This window comes from Nannospalax galili, unplaced genomic scaffold (genome assembly GCF_000622305.1).
Source record: "Nannospalax galili isolate Female #2095 unplaced genomic scaffold, S.galili_v1.0 scaffold945, whole genome shotgun sequence".
Taxonomy (NCBI): domain Eukaryota; kingdom Metazoa; phylum Chordata; class Mammalia; order Rodentia; family Spalacidae; genus Nannospalax; species Nannospalax galili.
Genome location: NW_008352650.1, coordinates 1,286,642 through 1,302,813, shown reverse-complemented (window position 1 = coordinate 1,302,813; position 16,172 = coordinate 1,286,642).

Below are 16,172 nucleotides of genomic sequence, written 5' to 3'. Positions count from 1 at the left end.
GTAGTATGTTGGGTTACTGTCTGGAAGAGCCTTTATCTATCCTAGCCAACAACTCGACTGAAGGTATCGCCTGTCTGGCTTTGTTGTTTGTCGAGTAACTTTTAGTTATGTATATGTATGCTCTTATGATATTATGTTGGCCCTTTAATCTTTGGTTATACTTCCCTTTTGGGTGTTTAGGGACATACAATTGGACCAGATAAACTGATTTGTTTTTACTCTTGAGGTCGTTAGAGGATTTGTTCCTCAGGGGTCCCATGGGGTTGGGAGGAGCCCCTGGCTCCTTTCTTTTACCAGTTCCATCCATGTGAGGATAAGTCAAAGGTCCTGCTCGACCATTGTTCCTGCCTCCTATTCTTATCACCACCCTCTGAACGGGTTACCAACTTCTGGATAGGGAATTGGGACACGGACCGCTCTGGCTTCTTCCGTGCTGAACAGGGACACAGGGTGAGGCATTTGGGGTACCCTTTCAGTGGGTCTATCTAAAAGACTCCCAAATTGCATAACTCTATCTGTAGAGTGAAAAGAAAGTCCTTGACTGGTGACTAGGAGATGTGAAGGAGAAGTAAAGGCAAGAGTAGTTAGCATTACAAGTTCTAGACAGAGAACCAGAAAAAAGAACAGGGCAGTTTTCAAATGTTCATATCAGAGTCCATTGGGATTTCTTGACAAGAGCTTCCAAAAGCATCCCTCTACTGGGGTCCTCCTCATTTTTCTTTTGTCTGCCAAGGTTGGACTCGAGAGTGATGGATTCAGGATTTTCTTTCAGGTATTTTGATAGCTGTGGAGTAGTTCCCTCTCAAAGGCTTCTAGATAGGGGGAGAAAACAAATTTAGCTATCATTCTGGGAGAAAAGAAATTTGGCCATCATTTTAGAACATTTTTAGAGCAGATTGTCTCCCTTAGCTACAGGTGGGCACTACAGTATTGCTGACCAAGATTTGAAGTCTTAACATCTGAGTAGCACTTTCTGATTCAGAACAAAATCATCAATGAGAAATAATTGTCTAAATAACTTTTTATGTGGCTTTAAGCCTAGTGTCTGGGAGGTATAATCCCTTAAACTCTTAAAGGAATATACTGATCACTTTAATCTTTGGATATACTTTCCTTTTGGGTATTTAAGATCATACAGTTGTCCCAAATAAATCAATTTATATTTACACTTAAGGTTGTTTGAGGATCTGTTCCTCAGGGGTCACATGGGCTTGGGAGGAGCCCTTGGCTCCTTTCTTTTACCAGTTCCATCTACCTAAAGATAAGTCAAAGGTCCTGCTCAACCATGTCTGGCTTCACTTGGAAGCGTGAATGAGATGTTTCCTCTGAGTTGACCCTCCTCTTTGTAGACTGGACACTGGTTCAAGTCCATCTCGTGGGGTCTCCATGGCCTCCCTGAACAAGAGGACAGGTGATGGGGAGTCATCTTTGAAGAAGGCAGAAGGAAGAGGCAAAATCAGACAGGGGTAAACCAGAGGAGGCTGTGGAACAAATCTGGCCCTCGTCTGTTTTTGCACATGAAGTTATATTAGAATACAACTCTGTCCATTCGTTTACATAGCACAAATGGCTGCTTCCGAGATACAACGGCAGGGCTGGCAGTTGAAAGACATAGAGATGGGATAGATCCAACTGTTTGACACCTTTATTTCTTCTCTGACCTTCACAGAAAGGTTGCTGAGCCAGAGGTTACCAGCTGCCCCGGTTGGTGCTGTTCAGGAAGCTGTACTGAAACACGGTGTGACTTGGGAAAACTGCATGGGGACTCCAGGAGTAGGAGGGAAGTCTGCCCCTGGGTGCCCCTTGGGCCTCTGTGGGAGGTTCAGGGCTCTTCTGGGGGTTCTTTGACGGTGTAGAGGAGTGGGGGAGTCAGATAGTGGGGCAGATAAGGTCAAGCGGGTGAGAGAGTAGGAAGAACTATAGAGCATCTCCCACGAGCCCCTGAAGCAGGGTTGGGCAAGGCGACACCAACTGAGTCAGCGTTAGTAGCAGACCCTGGTCTGGGGGAGACTTGAGGTCAGGTTGGAAAGTCTTCTGCCAGCTCTTTGTCCTCCATGACGCCAACTCTAGGGACTCATTGGCTCCCTCATGGGACTTGGCATGACAGCAGCTCTGTACCTTCTGACTTCCCATGCTGGAGCCTGAGCTGGGGTCTCCTCAGGCTCCTGACTCTTCAGTGAGGCCTTCAGGACCACACAGATCACTCCACCACTGCTGAATCCTCAGTGAGGCCTTCAGGGACACGCAGGTCATTCCAACACTACATGCCGCTGCAAGTCCTTCAGGACGTGTAGCATTTCCAGAGGTGGTATGAGGCTGAAGGAGACAGAGCCTCCTGGGCTCTGCTGGAAATCACACCTGAGGGCATAAGCTTGTGGTAGGCATAGCTGGTCCCTCTGCACAGCCTATGGAGTGTTGGGCAGGACCAGGCCTTGCCCATCTGACACTTTGACCTACTCAGGAGCTGTGGGTTTTGTCCTGGACTGAAGGAAGTTCAGCCAGAGCCCACCCTGCGTTCCCAGGTGTCTCTCCTGTCCATCAGCAGTTTCATCGAAATCCTGTTCCCACGCCACATGCTGTGGTCCAGACTCCTCCCTCACCCACGTGCCGGCAGTTGGGTGTGGGGTCTTTGCAGGGTGATTGGGTCATGAGGATGAGGCCTGGAGAACAGAATTAGTGACCACAAAGGATTCCTGAGAACTGAGCCCAAGGTGCAGCTCAGCGGCAGATCCCTCTCTCTGTCTCTGTCTCACCTCCTCTCTCTCTCTCTCTCTCTCTCTCTCTCTCTCTCTCTCTCTCTCTCTGTTGTGGTTGCACTCACCTGTATGCACGTACAGAGGCCAGAGGAGGATGTCAGGTGTCCTGCTCTGTCATTCTCTGCATAATTTCCTTGAGCCTGGAGCTTGGCTGACAGCCTGCTAGTCTTGGTGATCCTCCTGTCTCCAACCTCGCCCCTCTGTAGTCCTGGGGTTACAGGTGAGTGGGCAGCCACACCTGGCTTTTACATAGATGTTGGGGATTTTAACTCAGGTCCTCACGCTTGCAGAGCAAGTGCTTGTACCCAATGAGCCATCGCTCTAGTTCCCTGAGCCATCCCCAGTGGCAGAGCTGTTTTCTGCCATATGCAACGCCATGGGTCGCATTCCCGTTAAAAACATCCCCGAGAGCCCCTTTGCAAGCCCCCTTTGAAGCCCCTTGAGAGTTCCCCAGATTCCTCCCATCCCCAGAACCTCCTCAGAGCCCCCTGAGTCCCCTTAGAGCCCCAGGAACCCCCTTAGTCCTCCACCAATGAAGTCGCTTTGATACAAGATGATAGTTGGATGAAGAACCCACACTCCGCAGGTCTTGGCGACTCTCAGTATCTTCATCTTGAACATTTCTGTTGTTTATAAGCCACACAGTCTAGGGCATTTTGTTCTAGCAACCTGAAAGATGAAGGCCCCACAGGCTCCCCATGGAATATGTACATCACAGGGCTGTCATCAACAGTGTAAGCGTGTGTTTACTGCCTAGAGAAAAGCTTTCGTGTCTTCCCCATGCTAGGCCTGAAGACAGCTCTGTACTTTCCGTTCTTGTGGATTTCCCTGCTCTGTACATGGAAGCGTGCAGTTAGTGGTGTCTTGTGTCTGGCAGCTTTCACGTAGTGTGGGGTTTCCAAGTTGTGACAGGGATCAGTGCTATTGGAACATCCCACCGCTGTCAATAACTTTCACGTACTACCTGTTTAGACTATCATTGCTTAAAACAGGCAAATATTTTCCTATGACAAGCCAAGTAGCAAATGATTCATTTCAGCTTCATGAGTCACACAGAATCTGTACTACCGTCTAAGCCATGTAGACAAACTGTGAGCAAGCGTGTTGCATTCCTGTAAGACTTCACTGACAAAAACAGGTGGTAGCCAGAGCTGGCCTCTGGGCCATCATTTGTGGCCCTCTGGTTTAAAGGATTCGCTAACATCTGCTTATACCTTGTTCATGTCTGTTGCATGAGCCACCTGACATGTAGTCACAGCTCACCCTTACGTGGCAGATATTGTTGTTTCGCTTTATCCTGTGGTTAGTAATGTAGGTTCTGCACACCTTCTGGGAAGGCTCTCTGTTCGGGCTTGCACATGGTCAAGGCTCACTGACCCCTTTGCTTTCTTAGCAGCTGCTCTGGGATCCACAGACAGAGGTCCTGGAGCACACGGCCTGCTGTTCAGGCTGCTGCGGGGCCCTAGTCCAGGGCTGCTCTGTGCTCCTGCCTGTGTTTGGCTTTGTGTTTGCTTCCATATTTATGATCACTTCCTGTGATGGTCAATCTTGGTTTTCAACTTGATTGGATCTAGAATGAGCTAAGAGACACGCCCTTGGGTGGATCTGTGAGAGGTTTTCCAGAGAGGTTTAACTGGGGTGAGGCGGTGGGCGGTGGGGAGGCCCTCCCTAGAGTGGGCAGCACTCTGTCAGCAGCCCGGATAATAATGAGGCAGAGGGAAAAGCTGCTGCCTCCACCTGAGCCTCTGTCCCTTTCCTGTGGCTGCCGCCATCCACCACTAACATCAGGACTCAGCGAATTCTGCCTTCCAGTGCGGACCAGTGGCTCTCCAGGAATCCTCCAGGCCTTCGGCGCCAGGCTGGGACGTGGAAGCACCCAGCCTGGTAGATGCTGCAGTGTGAGCCATTGCTGGAATACCAGGCCGTCCTGTGCAGGCCAATCTAGTAACCCCTGTTTAATGTCTGTTCATTCCATTGCTTCTGCTCCCCAGAGATCCCCGACTCTCTCTAATCTTAGAACAGCACGTGCTGCTTGTTCAGTGCCCTTCTCTTCCCATTTTTAGTTCAGGCTTCTAGTTCTTCTAGCTGTTATGGAAAATTTTGATGCCATTCATATTTTATTTTTAATTTATTTTAAATTTTTTGATTTACTTATTTTATGTGTATGTGTGTGTGGCCTGCAGGTGTATCTGTACACCACACATATGCAATACACGTGGAGGCCAGAAGAGGGCATCAGATCCACAGAACTGTCGTTACCTAAGGTTGTTAGCTACCATGTGACTGTTGGGTACCAAACCTGGGTCCTCTGCAAGAGTAGCCAGTGCTCTTAGCTACTGAGCCATCTCTCCAGTCTCATCATTCAGATTAAAAAAATTCTTTTTCCATTATTAGCGCACGTGTGGAGGTCAGAGGGTGACGTTGTGGAATAAGTCGCTCCTTCCACCTTTACGTGGGTTCCGAGGATTGAACTCAGGTCTCACCACAAGCACTTTTACCAGCTGAGCCGTGTCTCAGGCCCAAAATTATTCAGATTCTGGCCTATGATATGATTTGTTCTCTTTTCTGGAAGCTTCTATCCTTGAGTGCATCTCCCAGGGTTGATCCCCATTGTGGCTGTGTGGATGTGCTGGAGGCTGAGGGCGGACCCCGTCGGGAAGAGAATGGGTCGCTGGGGACAAATTCTCAAAGGAGAGGAAGTGGACAGTCTCCCCTGTGTGCGAGTCGAATGGATCGCCCTGGATGCCCTTGCTCCTGGGACAGCTGCACTCAGCAACCGACCCTCACAAAGCATCCTGTGTTAAAGACCATCACAACAGCACCATGGTGAACCCTCACATCCAGAAAGACGATCCTAAAGTGGTGCGTGCCTTTGGCATGGGGGATCTGGGAGATGAGGCTACGTACTGCTGTGTGCAGCTGGAGGCCCCCAAAGGTGCCCTCTGTGGTGGATCTTACATACGCCACAAAGACAAGACTGGAGACCATGTGGCACTTCCGATCATCAAGAATAAAGAAACGAGGCTGGAGAGACAGCTCAGTGGTTAAGAGCACAGGCCGCTCTGGCAGAGAACCCACATTCAGTTCCAGGCACCCACATGGCAGCTAACATCCATCCGTAACTCCAGTTCCAGCAGATCCAACACCCTCTTCTGGCCTCTGTAGGCATGGCACCCATGGGTGCACTTATATACATGCGGGCAAGACACACATAAAACAAAGAAAGAAATGCAAAATAACGGTCTTAGGATATAGTTACATCTTGAGGTTGACATATTAAATGACCCTCAAAATCATGTACATTATACCTGTGAGTTTAAGAGGAAATCATCGCCTTTTCATATCACTTGGTGGACCTGGAACGTAAACAGAATTTGATTAAGCTGTGTCACCTTCTTTTTGCAATGTAGGAGAAACCTGTCCGGCTCTTGACTTTCTTCTTGGTGATGGCACTAACAGCTTGTGTGTTTTCAGGCAGAATTAACTGAACACTGTTCTACTTATCTTGACACACTGAGGGTTTAGCTTCCCAAACTAGGATACAAACAAACCTCTTTTCTTTATAACAGTCCAGCCTCTGGTATTTTGTTAAAGCAATGGGAAACAAACCAATCCGGTGTACGTTTACTTCCCTTTTCAGATTCTCCAATCTGAAGGTGTCCTAGGATAACCAGTCCTACGATAACTTCTGTCTGTTATTATTTCTTTGATAATTTTGTCCTGTTGTCTCAGAACTGTTTCTGGCCTGCCTATCTGTCAGATGTTGGACCTCCTGGCTCTATCAGCTAACTCTTTGATTTAAAAACCCAGTTCCCTATTGTAGCTGCCTTTGCCTTTTGTTTTGCGTTCTGGGAACTTTCTCAAGATTTTTTTCCCCCAATGCGTCTATTGACTTAAATTTATGATTATATTTTTAGCTTCCCAGTGTTCTCCTCCTCTAATAATTCCTTCCGGTTTCACGGATGCGTCCTCTTTTCTCTGTGACAATATTAATGATAGATTCTTTTGAAGTTTTCTCCCCATGCTAACCTCATAGCGGCACTCGTTGTCTGTTATTATGACACAGACCACAGTGGTTTCAAACATCAAATTTCTTTCTTCTTTCCTGGTTTCAGGGGCCAGGACCTGGTTGGGCTCTGCCGGTGGCTCCGGTTCAGGGTCTCTCATGAGTTTGCAGCCAATGTGTCAGCCAGGTTTGATGGGGACAAAGGATCGGCTTCCAAGCTCAGTCACTTGATTGTTGGCAGGAGGCCTGGGTTCCTTGCCACGTGCGCCTCTCCATATGGCTGCCTGACACGGCAGTTGGCATCCCTTGGCGGGAGGGCTCCAAGCGGGGGAGGGGCACGCCACGATGGAAGCTGCCCATCTCTTGGAGCGTGGTCTCAGAGGGACGGATCGTCCTTCCCCCAAGTTCGCACAGATGATCCGGGGAGGAGCCCTGCGAGGCGGCCATCGTGGAGACTGGCTGCGGGGAATTCGTTCTGAATTCTCTTGCTTGCTGATCCTGCTGGAGACTTTTCTCAAATAGCTGGTCTTCCATCTGTCCCTCATGGTCTAGAGTGGCATGACAGGCTGTCTGGAGGCTGAGCGCAGGGATCCCTGGGAGAGTCTGGTGGACTGCAGCTATTTGCCTACCCTGACGCAGAATTCATGACAGGTAGTTTACTGAGAAAGGAGAGGCACCCATAGGAGATGGGGATGTGGGTCATGAAGGGTGATGATACTTTGACCCTGTAGGAGCCTCTGAGTGACACAGAGCACGCACAGTCACCCCACGGATGGTGATGGAGGGGGTGTTCACCCCGACTGAGCCCCATCATTGGTTAGGGGCAGAGCCACCCTCTGAGGAGTGAGGACACATCTGTGGACAGGGGGACCTCAGCTGCTGTGCAGATATGACTGTGGACTCACCATAGGGCGGAGGGTGGACATGGGCTTTGTGACCTACGTCAGACTGTTTGTAGGTGGTTCCCCTTAGGGAGACCATAGCCTTTTCAGAGACGTGTCCCCTGACCCCAGGCCTTGCAGAAGCTGTTGCTCTCAGCCTGACCTGGAGCTGGCACAGGAGGGTGACAACCCCAGGGTGGGAATTTCAGCACTGTGCTTGCTGGTACCACCCCACTCAGATAGACCGTACCCACTTCTGCCCCCAGACAGCCTGAGCCCACCTCTGTGTGGACCCTGGGAGGATCTGGGGGTGAGGCAGGCTCACCCAGGTGACTGTGGGGTGGAGGATTCTGGGGGCCCCACAGACCACGTAGGGCGATGGGCTGGGGTGTCCTGATGCTCACTTGGTACTCCCGTGGGTCTGTGGGACCCTGAGTGGAGGTGGCCCAAAGCTGACTCTGCCTGAGGCTTCCCAGCATCTGGGGCAGCAGGACGGGAGGCAGCTGTGTTTAGAGATGACGACCGTGTGGAGCTCTCGGGTGTCCTTGGCAGTTGCTCCTGTTAGCTTGCAGCGTGGTCTCCTTGCTGCCCTTCTGTGCAGAGGTCCGGCAGTGTCCAGGGAGTGATAATGGACACTGAAGGGTCAGGGACAAGGAACCAGCTTGCACTCAGGGGCCGTGTTCCCTGGAGCCGTTGCCTGGGACGTGTCAGGGCACTGTGGCTGTAGTCATACAGGCCACAGAGCAAATTTAAGGGATCCTCTTGCTGGACTTGGTTCTACGTCCTGGGGCTGTGGCCACACAGAAAGTCCTGCAGCTCATTCTAGGGGCAGAAGGTCACACACACACACACACACACACACACACACACACACACACGAGAACAGGTGAAAATGCCCCAGGGAAATGAAGCCAAGAAGAAGGAGCCAGATCTGCCTGGCCTAGCCTCTCTTACCTTACGCCAGGTATCACCGCTGCCAAGGTACGCAGTGCTTCTGCAAAGGCCCCAGTCACACAGGCAGATGGGAAGAACATTCTGATGACTCAGCAAGTGCAAAGGTCCTGGGGTAGGAGGGTGCTTGGCAGGGTCTGGGGACAGTGAGTGGCAGGTGAGGTGGAGTGGAGCCAGATGTGAGAGGAGGTGCCAGTGGGACAGCACATGGCAGTTTGGCCTTTGGAAAACTTTGTGTGTGTGTGTGTCTACATGCCACAGCATATGCATGGAGGTCAGAGAACAACGCGCAGGGTTGATTCTGGTTCTTCTCACACCATGTGGGTTCCAGGAATCGAACTCAGGTCATCAGGCTTGGTGCTGAGCGCCTCTACCTGCTGAGCCATCTCACCAGCCCCATATTACTTTTGACATGTAAAATTGTAAGTACAGGCGGAAGCAGCTATTCTCTTTGAGAAGAAAGGTAGGCGATGGCCATCTGGGGCAGAGCCCCAGGGTGAAGGACTGTTTGCTCAGCACCCGCGGCTGGCTTTTGCTTCTGCTGATTCTCTGCCTGACTCAGTTTTTCTGCTTTTTTTTTTCCTGAAAAAGTTTTTGGATTGATTTATTTGTATTTTATGTGTATGTATGTTTTGCCTGCCTGTTTGCAAGTGCACCTATGCATGCAATGCCTGCAGAGGCCAGAAGAGGGTGTCGGATCCCCTGCAACTGCAGTTACAGACAGTTGTTAGTTGCCATGCGGATGTTGGGAACCAAACCCTGGTCCTCTGCAAGGGCAGCCAGGGCTCTTAACCGCTGAGCTGTCTCTGCAGCCCCTACTCTGCTCTCTTAAATTGGTCCCCAGTGGGCAAGATGACTCTGAGCTTTGAGAGATTCTGCACTTCTTCAGGGTGGAGATTGGGCGCTCCCAGCAACTCCCCCACAGAGTCGTCAACTGCTGAGCAATGCCTGGGATGTGCAAACTTGAGCTAGAGTGCATCCCAGTCTCTGTGCACAAGACAAAAGATGGAGATTGAGAGTCAGGATGAAATCAGTTCTGCACGAGGGTCCGTGAAAGAGGGCAGGTTCCTTTTCATGGAGAGAGAGCCACTGAGGTGGCAGGTGGGGACAAGATGCTGATGTGCCATGAAAGGGCAGAGAGGAGGGGAGGAAAGGGAGGAAATGGAGGTGGGGAAAGCCGGGGGCAGGGAGCAATCTGGGTTGACAGAGGTGGAGATAGAGACGGTGCCATTTGCATTTGTGGGAATCAAGGAGATCAAATTATTTCCAGCCTTTCGAGTTTCAAGTGCTTCTCCCTGCTGGCTGCTCACATACAGCTCCTCACATGGCTCCTCTCTTCTCACAGGCAGGCTCTGGGTTCCAGGCCCTGCACCAGGCACCTCAGGGCTCAGGAGCCTAATCCCATCTGCTGGGTGAGGTCTCCCTGCAGGAGACCCCGGGGCTCTGGGAGGTGGGTGGCTAGGTGAGTCACAGGGACCCACATGGCGTTGGGGAGGCTGATGTGTGACTTGGCCCACAGCAGACGTAAGGCTAGGGGCCTGAGAGGAGGGGCAGCCGGGAGTCGGGTGCTGGGAGCCATTGAGGAGGATATGGACCCAGCCCCAGTGTGCAAGGAGCAGAGGCTGAGGGGCCCTGGGGGACAATGCTGTCTCTGTCTCTGTCTCTCTCTGTCTCCCTGTCTCTGTCTCTCTGTCTCTGTCTCTGTCTCTCTCTCTCTCCCCCCCCTCCTTTTTCTCTTGTGTGTGTCTCTCTTGGTCTCCTCTTTTTCTCCTCTCTCTCCTTTATCTCTCTTCTCTCTCTCTCTCTCTTACTTGCTCTCTCCTCGCTTTTGTCTTTCCTCAGTCTCTACAGTCTCTCTCTGTCTCTCTCTTTCCTCTATCTCTCTCTCCTCTCTCTGCCTCTTTTCTCTCTCTTGTTCCCTCTTTTCTCTCGGTCTCTCTCTTCTCTCTCTCTCTCTCTCTCTCTCTCTCTCTCTCTCTCTCTCTCTCTCTCTCTCCTTCCTCATGTCAGGAGAGGTCTCTGGCTCACAGAGGCAGACCCCAGAATGCTGGGTATGCATGGTACAGACTCCTGACCTCCTTGGCCTGGCAGCTTTGGGCCACATTGGTGTGAGTCACTGGGTGTTTGCTGACCTCAGGAGAGACTGGAGACTGAGATCACCCATGTGGGTGCCCCATGCTGCATGAGAGACCTCAGTGAAGTGTTGACCCCAAGGCTGGGGGCATCCCTGACTGGCAGCACTCCAGACTGTTATAACCATCAGTGCCAGGAAAGTGCCTGCCTGACCCTTGCCAAGGGGGCCTGGGAGTGGCCTGCCCACATTTGGCCAGGCTCTGCCTCCTGTGTGCATCCTTGGGCTAGGCTAGGCTGGCTTGAATTTGTCACTATGATGGCATAAACATGGACAAGATGACTTGCTGGATGCTGCCTCCTTCCAGACAGTCAAACCCTGACAGTAGGCTTGGGGATCCTCAGACTCATAGCTGTCGTTAGAAGTGGGGGTGGTCTGTGGGGAGCTCTCCTACCTCACTGGCACTCGGAACCCTCCTAAGGTCACTGAACCTCTTATATGGACTTGAGCTGCTCTCTAACAGTCTCCCCGAGGCTGCCCTCTCAGTCCAACACCCATATGGGCCAGTGCCAAGCAGGTAAGAGCTGCTTGCCGTGCAAGTACAGGACCTGAGTTTGAATCCCCACATGACCCATGGCACGGCTGTGTGTGCCCCTGACCCCAGCACACACATGACCCACCGCATGGCTGTGTGTGCCCCTAACCCCAGCATTGTGAGTCAAAATGGTGGAATCTGAGAGCTCTCTGTCCAGTCGTCCAAGACAAAGTGGTGAGCTTCAGGTTCGGTGAGACCTGACTCAAGGCGGTAAGGGGCAGACAAGGGGGAGCACTAGAGGGAGACGCCAGGTTCTTCTCTGGCCTTCACACGTGTGCACCCATGTGCGTGCACCCACATATGCCCATGCACACACTATACAGACTCACAGACATACGCACACCTGGAATAGACATACACAGACATAAACACATCCACTATACACAATACACACATACACCACACAAATAGATACACAGAGACAGACATACAAACATACATGACCCCCCACATATATACACACAGAGACACAGACAAAACACAAACATGATACCCCCCCACTCCACATGTATATACACACACATACACTCAGAGACATACACATATAAACTGCCCATAACACACACAACACACAGACATACACACATGCATAAACACAGAGATACAAACATATACACATATACACATACACACATTCATATTCATATACACCACAGGCAACACACACCCTCATATGCAAACCCACGGAGAAACAGACATACACACATACACTGTACACACATATGCAACATACACATACAAAACACATACACATAGACATACACACATACACCACACACAGCACACATATACAGTACACACAGATACACATATATGCGTACACATACACACATACACCACACACAGCACACATATACAGTACACACAGATACACATATATGCGTACACATACACACATACACCACACACAGCACACATATACAGTACACACAGATACACATATATGCGTACACATACACACATACACCACACACAGCACACATATACAATACACACAGATACACATATATGCGTATGCATACACACATACACCACACACAGCACACATATGCAGTACACACAGATACACATATATGCATACGCATACACACAGAGATGCAGCTATACATACATGTATACACACATATATACCATACACAATACACACCTCACATGTGTACACATACATATATACAGAGCATATGCCCCTACACACACACACACACACACACACACACATGCTCATGGCTAACCCAGTACCACCTGGCCTCCCTCCAGCCTCACGTTCTCTTCTTGACCCTTGTCCACCCAGCCCCAGCCCCCACACCTGAGCTCTTACTGCTCTGGGGAAGTCTCCATCTCCTGCATTCAAATGCGTATCCACTGCTGTCCGCCTGCCTGGGGTATATTTCCTACAGCCCTTGCTATCCCAAAGTGATCCGAATATGAGCGCTTCTTCATCCTGCTCCCCTGCCCCTCTAGTTGGGCTCCAGGAACTACAAAGAAACTCCCTCCCCTGTCATTCTGGCTTGGAGCCGGCCATAAGGAAATTCTCTGCTTGGGCGGAGTAGCTGCGCAGTCAGGCCGGGAAGAGTCTGAACACACAGGCCTCCTCGTCAGCCTGTTGTGTTGGTTCACAGCTTTTGTGCCCAGTCCCCTTTCCACATGGTTGCCCCTGCTCCATCACGCGTGTGTCATGAGGTATCTGTAAAAATTCAGAGGGACTGGGGATACGTCCACATGTACAAGGGGGTGCACCCGGTGCCAGTGTGTGGGTACCCTGTGCTGGGGACTCAGCTAATGGATCTCAACTGGCTACTATCTTTACACTGCATCAGTAAGCATATTTTCCAGGGTTTTATGAACCGCTGTAGCAGATTAACTGAGCTGGAGGAGGGGAGTGTGGGAGCCCCAATTTGTAGCCTGCCAGTGAGAAGCTTGGGAGACCCTAATGTGTGACTGAATCTCATCTGTGCAGTCTTGGGGCCTGTGTCCTGGACTTGTGTGATCTGCCTCTGTCTCAGAACCAAGCTGGGCTAGAGTGAGCTGCTTCAAAGTTTTCCACTCCTGATGGTTTTTTGCCTGATAAGGTTTTACATAACCTTGGTTATAAAGATTTATAAAATAGGTGTACAAATCAAACAATTGCTCATAACAAATCATAAAGAACTATATTTTAAAACAGCTCTTTGGGACTGGAGAGATGGCTTATAGGTATTAAGAATGCTTGCTGCACTTCCAGAGGACCTGAGTTCAGTTCTTAGCACCCACGTTGGATGGCTCATAAATGCCTGTAATCCAGTTCCAAGGATTTGATGCCCTCTTCTGGCCTTTGCGGGCACTGCACTCATGTGCACATACACATAAATAAAAATAAAAAAATCTAAAATAATTCTTTGGTGTACATACAGTTTTACCATTTATTTAAGATGAAAATGTGACTAGAGAGATGGCTCAGCAGGTAAGAGCATTGGCTGCTCTTGCAGAGGACCTGGGTTTGAATCCCAGCACCCACGTGGTGACTAACAACTGTCTGTAACTCCAGTTCCAATGCCCTCGAGGTAAAGTAAGACAAAGGAGCCTACTCACCGAAAGAATAGCCGAAGGGGGCCACTCGTGGCCAACGTGAGAAGCGAGTGGGTCCAGAATCCACGTTGGGCACCAAATGTTGCTGTGTTTCGTGGTGGTCAGACCTCTGTCTGGGGGAGGGGGGGGGCAGGAGATGAGTAGGCGCGAAATCAATGACTCTGACTTTGGGAGATGCTAGTCGGTAGCAGGTTGCCAGCAAGCTCGTTTATTGCCTACAAAGGGCTGCCCTTTATACCCCCCAAACCTCCCCTATTGGTCCTGAAGGCTGAGCTGTGTATCGTCCATTGGTGTGACCATCGGGTCATCTGTCTCTAGCCCAAGCGGCAGATATCAGGTTAGCAGTTTGAGGAAGTTGGCTGCATAATGATAGTGCACCTGCGCAGAGGTTACCAGATCCGGTTTTCTGGCAGATACTCACAGGCCCCCTCCTACACACCTCCTTTTCCATAATGATCCTGAGCCTTGGGAGGCAGAAGTTTGACATAAACCCTCTGTGACCTCTTGTTCTCCCCACATTGGCCTGTTGTGGGTTTCTGTGTTAATCACTCTGTTGCATAAGGAAACTTCTCTGGTGAGAGTTAAGAGATGCATTCAACCTAAGTATAGAGGGTGCACTGAAGATATGCTACTTCGAATTAAGCTTCTCACAGACACTTATTCTCTGTTTGAGCAGTTCAGAAATTCTGTAATCTCCAGATGTTTAAAAATAAGTTTCTTTGATGAGGCATGAAAAGTACACTTGCTTGTAATATGAGGTTACATATTTAGAATAAAGTAAGAAATTACATTTGTTGTGGCTCGAGAGATGGCTTAGTAAGAGCACTGGCTGCTTTTGTGGAGAATCTGTGTTTGGTTCCCAGCACCCACATGACAGCTAACAACCATCTGTAACTCTAGCTCCACGGGATCCAATGCCCTCTTCTGATCTCCATGTACATTGCACTCACATGGTGCACATATATTCATGCAGGCAAAATACTCATACACATTTAAAAAAAACTTAAAGAGTCTAAGTTTTTTTTCTACTTTTATTTATTATTTTTATTTTATGTGTATGTGTGTATTTCCTGCATGTATGTAAGTGCACCCATGTCATGCAATGCCCTCGGAGGTCAGAAGAGGCTGTTGGATCCCCTGGGACTGGAGTTACTGACAGTTGTTAGCTGCCATGTGGGTGCTGGGATTCAAACCCAGGTCTTCTACAAGAACAACCAGTGTTCTTAACCACTGAGCCATCTCTCCAGCCCTGAGCTATGGAATCTTTAAACAAGTTGCAAATTCCAAATATCTGACATACCTTGCTGTTAGTAACTTCTACTTTAATTCCATGTGTCCAGAAACATATTCAGTAAGATTTCAGTCTTTTGAAATGTGTGGAGTGTTTTAAAAATGACCCACTTTGATGAGAACATTGTGTGCACTCCGCACTGGGTTCGGTGTGTTCGGTGAAAATTGGAGAGGTCTCCGTAGTTGATAATTTTGCCTTCATTTCCTTTCCAGTTGCTGCAGTAAAATACCCTGACCAAAGAAACTTAAGGAAGTGAGGGCTTACTTTAGGTGGTCCTCCCAGGTTATACCCCATCACTGTGGGGAAGTCACAGCCGCAGGGGCTCAGGCTGGTCACACTGCTTCCAAAGTTGGGGGGTAGACAGCAATCAGTACTTGTTCAGTACATGGCCTGGCCTATGAAATGGTGCTGCCTGAGTTCAAGGTGTGTCTTCTACTTTAGTAAACTCAACTAAGAGCAGGGCGTGGTGCTTCACACCTTTAATCCCAGCACTTGAGAGGCAGAAGCAGGTGGATCTCTGTGAGTTTGAGGCCAGCCTGGTCTATGTAGTGAGCTCCTGCTTCAGAAACAAAACAAAACAAAAAAAGAATGTCCCCCACAGGTGGGCTCAGGGGCCCATCTCCTAGGTGATTCTGGGTCTTGTCAAGCTGAGAATTAGCACTACCCACGACAGGTGCTTCAGGTCTTTAATTTTCTTATTGATTGGTTGACATCATCTTTTGATTGCTGATGGAGGGATGTTAGAATCTCTGATTATAATGTGTATCTTTCCTTTTCCAACCTTTGACACACACACACACACACACACACACATGCACATGCATTTAAATATGTCTCCCTGTAGCCCCACTTGGTTTGGAACTCCGTATGTAAAGCAGATTTATCTCCATCTCACAGAAATCCTCCTACCTCTGCCTCCCCAAGTGCTGGGATTAAAGGTGTGCTCCACCACATCCAGTTTTCTTTTTAAAAATGTATTTTTATTTTATATGTATGAGTGTCTTGGCTGCATGTATGTAAGTGCGTGCGATGCCCCCAAAGGCCAGAAGAGAGCAC